This window comes from Limulus polyphemus, unplaced genomic scaffold (genome assembly GCF_000517525.1).
Source record: "Limulus polyphemus unplaced genomic scaffold, Limulus_polyphemus-2.1.2 Scaffold169, whole genome shotgun sequence".
Taxonomy (NCBI): domain Eukaryota; kingdom Metazoa; phylum Arthropoda; class Merostomata; order Xiphosura; family Limulidae; genus Limulus; species Limulus polyphemus.
In genome coordinates this window covers 795033-801277 of record NW_013665779.1, presented here as the reverse complement: position 1 = coordinate 801277, position 6245 = coordinate 795033, and the positions used below count along the sequence as shown (strand labels likewise).

Sequence of the window (6245 nt, the reverse complement as noted above, 5' to 3'; positions counted from 1 at the left end):
GTGTATTCAAAGTATAAGTCGGTTATTGTCACTTATTCTTCATGCTTTGTCGTCTCGAGTAGCCCTCTGGCTGGCTCTGGTAAAAAGAAAAAAAAAAACGAAGGCGTTAGTCAGACGCTTGATTGACCGACTTCCGGTGTACGTTTATCTCTGTGCGGTTCTCCTCATTTGAATGAGATCAATGTCTTGCTTTTGAGGGCTTAGGGACTGAGTACAAAGTGATAACGTTGTAAAGATTAAGAATATTACACTGAAAACAAATATCGTGTCACGGTCAGCGGAAGACATTTGTAAAGTGTCATCATCATCATCACAGCTGATATCAGCGAAAGCCATCTTATAAGGTAAATATATCTTTTAGGTGGAGTAAAGTACGGTGTAGTTTGTTGTCAATACGCCCATCTTTAAACTGTTTATGAAAGAGTGCTTGTGTTAGCTGGGTATTTAGAAATCCTTAGTCGTGTTCCACTAATGTAAAAGATTAAGGGTAGTTGTGTGAAGATCGTAGTACATGACTTAATGTAGTAGAGTTTGCGCGACGCACCTTTTTTATAGGTGGTACAGATATTTCTTTTTTTAAATTTGACGTTGGACGAGGTGTTGTCCCCATGAGCAGTGCAACGAAAACTGTCGAGAAGTGGTTCCATGCAGGGCTTAGAATACGGAACTGTAATTTTTTATGGGGTGTTGTTGCTCAAAAAAGAACAAAAGAAGTGCTTTCATTTATTTAGGGCGACATTTCTTGTTACTACATGCATCTTTTCAAAACATAAATTTTCAACTAGGCAATGCATTGTTAATTGTTTGGTTCACTCCAGGCTACACGATTAATGTAATCAGACGAAAAATGTCACACTGAATTAAATAAACGACAAAACTTGAGAAATAGAAAAAAAGTTAAAAAATAAGATTTGGCATTTATATTTTGAAACTGATAGAATTTTGCATTTGGATACCTCTACCTCCTTCAATTTCGAATAAAAAAGGAAAGCCCTCCAGTGACACAGCGGTATGTCTGCGGGTTTCGATACCTGTGGTGGGAAAAGCACAGCTCACCCATTGTGTAGCTTTGTGCTTAACTTCAAATAAACAAACAAACAAGAAAGGAAAAATTAAATGCAAATGTTTTTAATATTCGAATGTCTAATTTTGCTGATTATATATACGTATTTGTCTCTTAATGTGCACGAGAGCTTTGTTCTGTCTGTGCGTGTATGGAAATTGTATTAGTTAGCACGTGCTTTCAGAACATCAATATGAGACGGTCATATGTTAGGTTTTGGAAGTTCGCTGTACTGAATAAAGTTTTCAGTGGATAATGAAACTACTTAAACAGTGCCGATAGTATAAACTAGTTTTTGTAATACTGTCGAAAAAGTTAATCAGATTCCATGAAAGAAGTTAAGATATCAAATTTTCAATTAAAAACCGGTTTAAAACACTGGAACCGGATAGACAAGAAGGTTTCTGTTCCCTGTGATGCTATGGCTTTAAGATGTGGGGCAGATCGAATATGTATGTGTTACTTAGTTCCTGTTAAATATGCCTAACAAATTACAGTCTCGTTTCTTATATTATTACGATGTACTGCATGAAGTCCATGTAGTGTATTGAGAATTGGTATTCAACTTTCTAATGATCAGAAAAATACAATAAAAACAAGAATCTAATGCCACATTGATAACTTATATAATGTGAATTCAGGTAATTAACTTTTGTTTTACTTTTTATATATCTGTGTATAAATACAAACGATTATGTTGTGATTGGAGAAAATGATAGTTCAATTCAAACGTTCTCTTCTCTCTTTTTTTTTTCATAATTAAGCTGTAAGCCTGTAAATTTACACATCTAAAATTTTCATGGCACATCCGGACATAATTGGATATAACTGTAGCGAGTTATAAGAAGCAATTAATGTAACCGAATCTCCCTAAATATCGCGAATAAGTTTCAGTCTGTAAAATTAACCAACCCACATATAGGTCACTGGTAAAGAACGAAACCGAACTTGTAACATGCTGGACTCCTGCCGGCTGTTTCTGAAACTTTACATCTGAGCTTCACTGAAGCCCTGGATCGGGATAAAATTTCTAACATGCTGGAATCCTGCCGGCTGTTTTTGAAACCTTACATCTGAGCTTCACTGAAGCCCTGGATCGGGCTAAAACTTCTAACATGCTGGAATCCTGCCGGCTCTTTCTGAAACCTTACATCTGAGCTTCACTGAAGCCCTGGATCGGGCTAGAACTTCTAACATGCTGGAATCCTGCCGGCTGTTGCTGAAACCTTACATCTGAGTTTCACTGAAGTCCTAAATGGGGCTGAAACTTGTATCTTGCCGAACCCCTGCCGGCTGTTGCTGAAACCTTACATCTGAGCTTGTTGAAGCCTGGATCAGGCTGAAATGATGGCGTTTGAACCTGTAATTGTGGCAGGTTATTTTTCAGCATTGTTGATTTAATTTATATATATAGCGGTTAACGATACTTCTAGCCAAAATGAAAAGTTAATTTCCAAGGTCACTTGTGCTAGCTTTCTGATAAAAGTTCTGTATGAGATGGAGACACGACCCCTATTGACATATCATAATTGAGGTAGAACACGTGCGAGAGCAGGAAAGACCCATGAACTGTGAGAGCGTTCGGTAACACTGCTTATCATCTGTATACGAGCTCGTCATTGGTCAATTTGTATTTTACTTTTATAAATATGGGGGGACCTAAGGCTGATGCTAGTTAGAAATCATAAAACATTGACTGTGATTAGCTCTGACGGTTCATTGTGTATCGTGAGATCAGAATAATGTAAAATTCGTGTAATATAGATGGCGCTAGTGCTACTGGAGATAGGTTTCAAGCACAGCTCACTCAGTTATTTTTTTGTTTTATGTATAGGCGGGTAGGTATACGTATTTCGATACGTCGGAGAGTACTTACTGTTCATTTAACTCACGAATCTACATTGTTATTTTAATTTATTTTCCTAAGTCGTTTTATATTTTACGTAACAGCAATGTATTCTTCCTTTTTTAAAATGTTCTATTCGATTTTTTTTTATAAACTCTTATGTTTTTGTCAAAGGTTGTCGTTTAACTACGTATATTCAAGATACTGCTTTTGAATTTACCATTACTTTCGTGTAAAATGTAAGCTAAACTTTACTATAGTCTTTGATAAAACTAAAACTTCACTACAATTTGGTGGAAAGTAATATGAATTAAATTCTAATTTAAAAGTCAACATTTTCCACTGACCTCTGTCGGTAAACCCGACTGTGATGGTTTATACATGTGTTCAAAAATATGATTCAGCTGCTCGACACGTTTTTTTTTCTTGTTCTTAGTTTACGGCTTTATGGGTGTGTTTGTTCATATATATATCTATGTATATAAAATTAAAGAAATATACATTTGATGTGAATCCACACAATGTTTTCGAGTGGTAAAAAAGTATATGATTTATATTGATATGGGGTATGATTTATATGAATATGAGATATGATTTATATGAATATGAGATATGATTTATATGAACATAGGATTATCTGTATTTGCTTATTGCTATATCAGAGCCTTGCAAAACTGCAAAATAATACATCTTTATTCAGGTCTATTTCGTGTAGCTGCTTTGTATTTAATTAGTTGACATTCTGGTAAACAGGATGTGAAAGATCACAAGGTCGCAAAGTTACGCTAATCTTTTGTGTATTAATCTTCTGTTTTAGTCATTCTGTAAAGGCTTGACCTTGTTTCTGCATCATCACTCCCGAGTGGTGCGGGTTGTACTCAAGTTGTGGGATGGTATGGATACATGTGCAAGTTAGTATGAATTGGGAGTTTATCTATATTGAATATGTACAATTGAAATGATCGTTGACTTAGGTAGTCTTGAGTTATGGGATATCACACTAAAACTTTGTTTTGACTTACCAGTGCTGAACCATCATTTTGACGGAAAACGGATCTTTACTTGGTTTGTACACTCACAAGGTCCCCCCCCCCCCCAGTGGCACAGTGGTATGTCTACGGACTTACAACACTAGAAACCGGGTTTCGATACCTGTGGTGAGCAGAGTACAGATAGCCCATTGTATAGCTTTGTGCTTAATTTCAAACAATAACAACTCACAAACTTACATTTAAAATGTCGTTATTCTAGTAAAAAAATAGGAAATAATTATAATGATAATCTGGCTTTCTGTGACAACACATCTGTAATATTCTACTATTATTTTAAAAGCATACATTTCACTTTTTAAAATTCTTAGTTATACATATATACTTTATTTCTCTTCGGTCTTTAATTTTTTCCCCAAAACTTGGGTTTATGTACAAAACTGTGATTTAAAACAATGATTTCCCTAGTTCTTCTGCATGATCATATAGTTACGTTTTCATATGCAAAGTTAATCAGTTGCTTTAAGATCTTCGCACCTTGTATGCCACGTTTTCTGGTGTACAACAAAAAAACATCATTTATGGCTGAGTTGGCCTAATTACTTTTATTTCACATCGTTTTTTGTTTCTTTTAATGTGGTTTTGGTGTCTCTGGGGCGCCGAGTTGTACTCTGAGGCGGGGGGGGGGGAGACAAATTGCATTTAATTTTGCATTAGAGGGAGAGTGAACATTTAACGTAGGTCCAGAGGCCACTAAATACTATCATATATCGTTTGACGGCTTGAAAAATGACACAATTATCGTTAATTAGCTTTAAAAATCTGTAGTCTTAAAATAATATGAATTATTACTGTAATTGTTTAAGGATTAAAGTTGTACTCCTTTCCTCCACGATCGCAATAGTGGTTCAAATACGATATCACGTATTTAAAAAAAATACACATACAAGAACAGGTTAATAACCCGACACTTTGTTTTCTAGATAAGCATAAGTAATATAGATAAGCCTGACTTAAGTTACTGATTAGGTACGTAATAGAACGAACCATAAACTTATGGTTTACGATCAAATTACTGCAGCTGGCGTTGTATTTTTAACGTCGGTATTACACGCAACTTAAGAATCAATAACAGCTGACCTGATAAGCACTGGTATTCGACGAAGGGCCTCGTCGGTACTGGATATGCAGACGTATTATAACATATGCTTCTTTACTTTCACTCACAAGTTCTCAGAATGTTTACAAAAAATCAACAAAAAACGTTCCCTGTAATTTACATAAACATTAACTGATAGCAGCATAAGATTACATCGAATTATATTCACACAATCTCACAGAGGCCTGACATGGCCTGGTGGTTAGGGCGCTCGACTCGTAATCTGTGGCTCGTGGTTGGAATCCTCTCACCGAATTCAGCCATGGAGGCATTATAACGTAACGGACAATTCTACTATTAGTTGTTAAAAGAGTAGCCCAAGAGTTGGCGGTGGATGGTGTTGACTATCTGCCTTCTCTCTAGTCTATCACTGCTAAATTATGGATGGATAATGCAGTTAACCCTAATGTAGCTTTGCGCGAAATTCAAAGCAAACAAACAGTCCCACAGAATTTAATTTTACAAAACGTGGGAGCAAAAACTGGTAAACGTCAACAAAACCATTCAGTACATATTATATACTTCAGATTTGGACTTTATAAACAATATGTAGATAAGATTCAAACTCACCGTTAAAACGCTCTCTAGTTTAGCCACATAAGACTAAATGTCTGGGAGAATCCACCTTACAGAAATTGTAATGACTGCCAACTTATTTATTAAGAAGCATTCTGTATCAAGTCTAAAAAGCTACTTGATTATCAAAAATATATAAACGTGTGAGCTTGATAAAGGACAAATGCTAGAAACGTAATAAATTAATGAGTGTTTATTCGAAACGACCCCTTTGAGCAAATCTTGTAATGGATTTTTAAAACTATAACGATTATGAGCCCTTCCTATATGTTATAAATGTTTTGTCTATTAATAATCCTAACATCAATACTAAGTAGAATTATTTTTTTCAATCTGAACGGCATCTTATGCATACTTGGGCTAACAGGCCAGTTTCAGACCCTTAAAGTTTAGCTATAGCTGTCTATAATCTTGAAATATTGATTAGAAAGAAAAGATGTGAGCCAGTAGTACCCGCCATAGCAAAACTTTTGACAGCATCTTTGAAACGAATAAGAGGATTGTCTACCCTGTTTGTAATGTTGCGTCATCGAGATCACGTGACAATTCTCACGCTCTCTTGTTTCTAGAACTATCCTGTATCTTGGCGAATGGTCTAGTATTTGCTAGATA

The 6245-nt window shown here is 35.6% G+C and overlaps 1 protein-coding gene across 1 annotated transcript in view; it reads left to right on the top strand.

Annotated features, from left to right (window-relative positions):
• The first annotated feature begins 323 nt into the window (after window positions 1-323).
• LOC106477752 (membrane-associated guanylate kinase, WW and PDZ domain-containing protein 1-like) overlaps window positions 324-6245 on the top strand; it is a 60835-nt gene continuing 54913 nt past the window's right edge. The window contains exon 1 of the mRNA XM_022381509.1: window positions 324-344. The gene's annotated coding sequence lies outside the window, so the exon portion shown is untranslated. The remainder of the gene's footprint in view (window positions 345-6245) is intronic.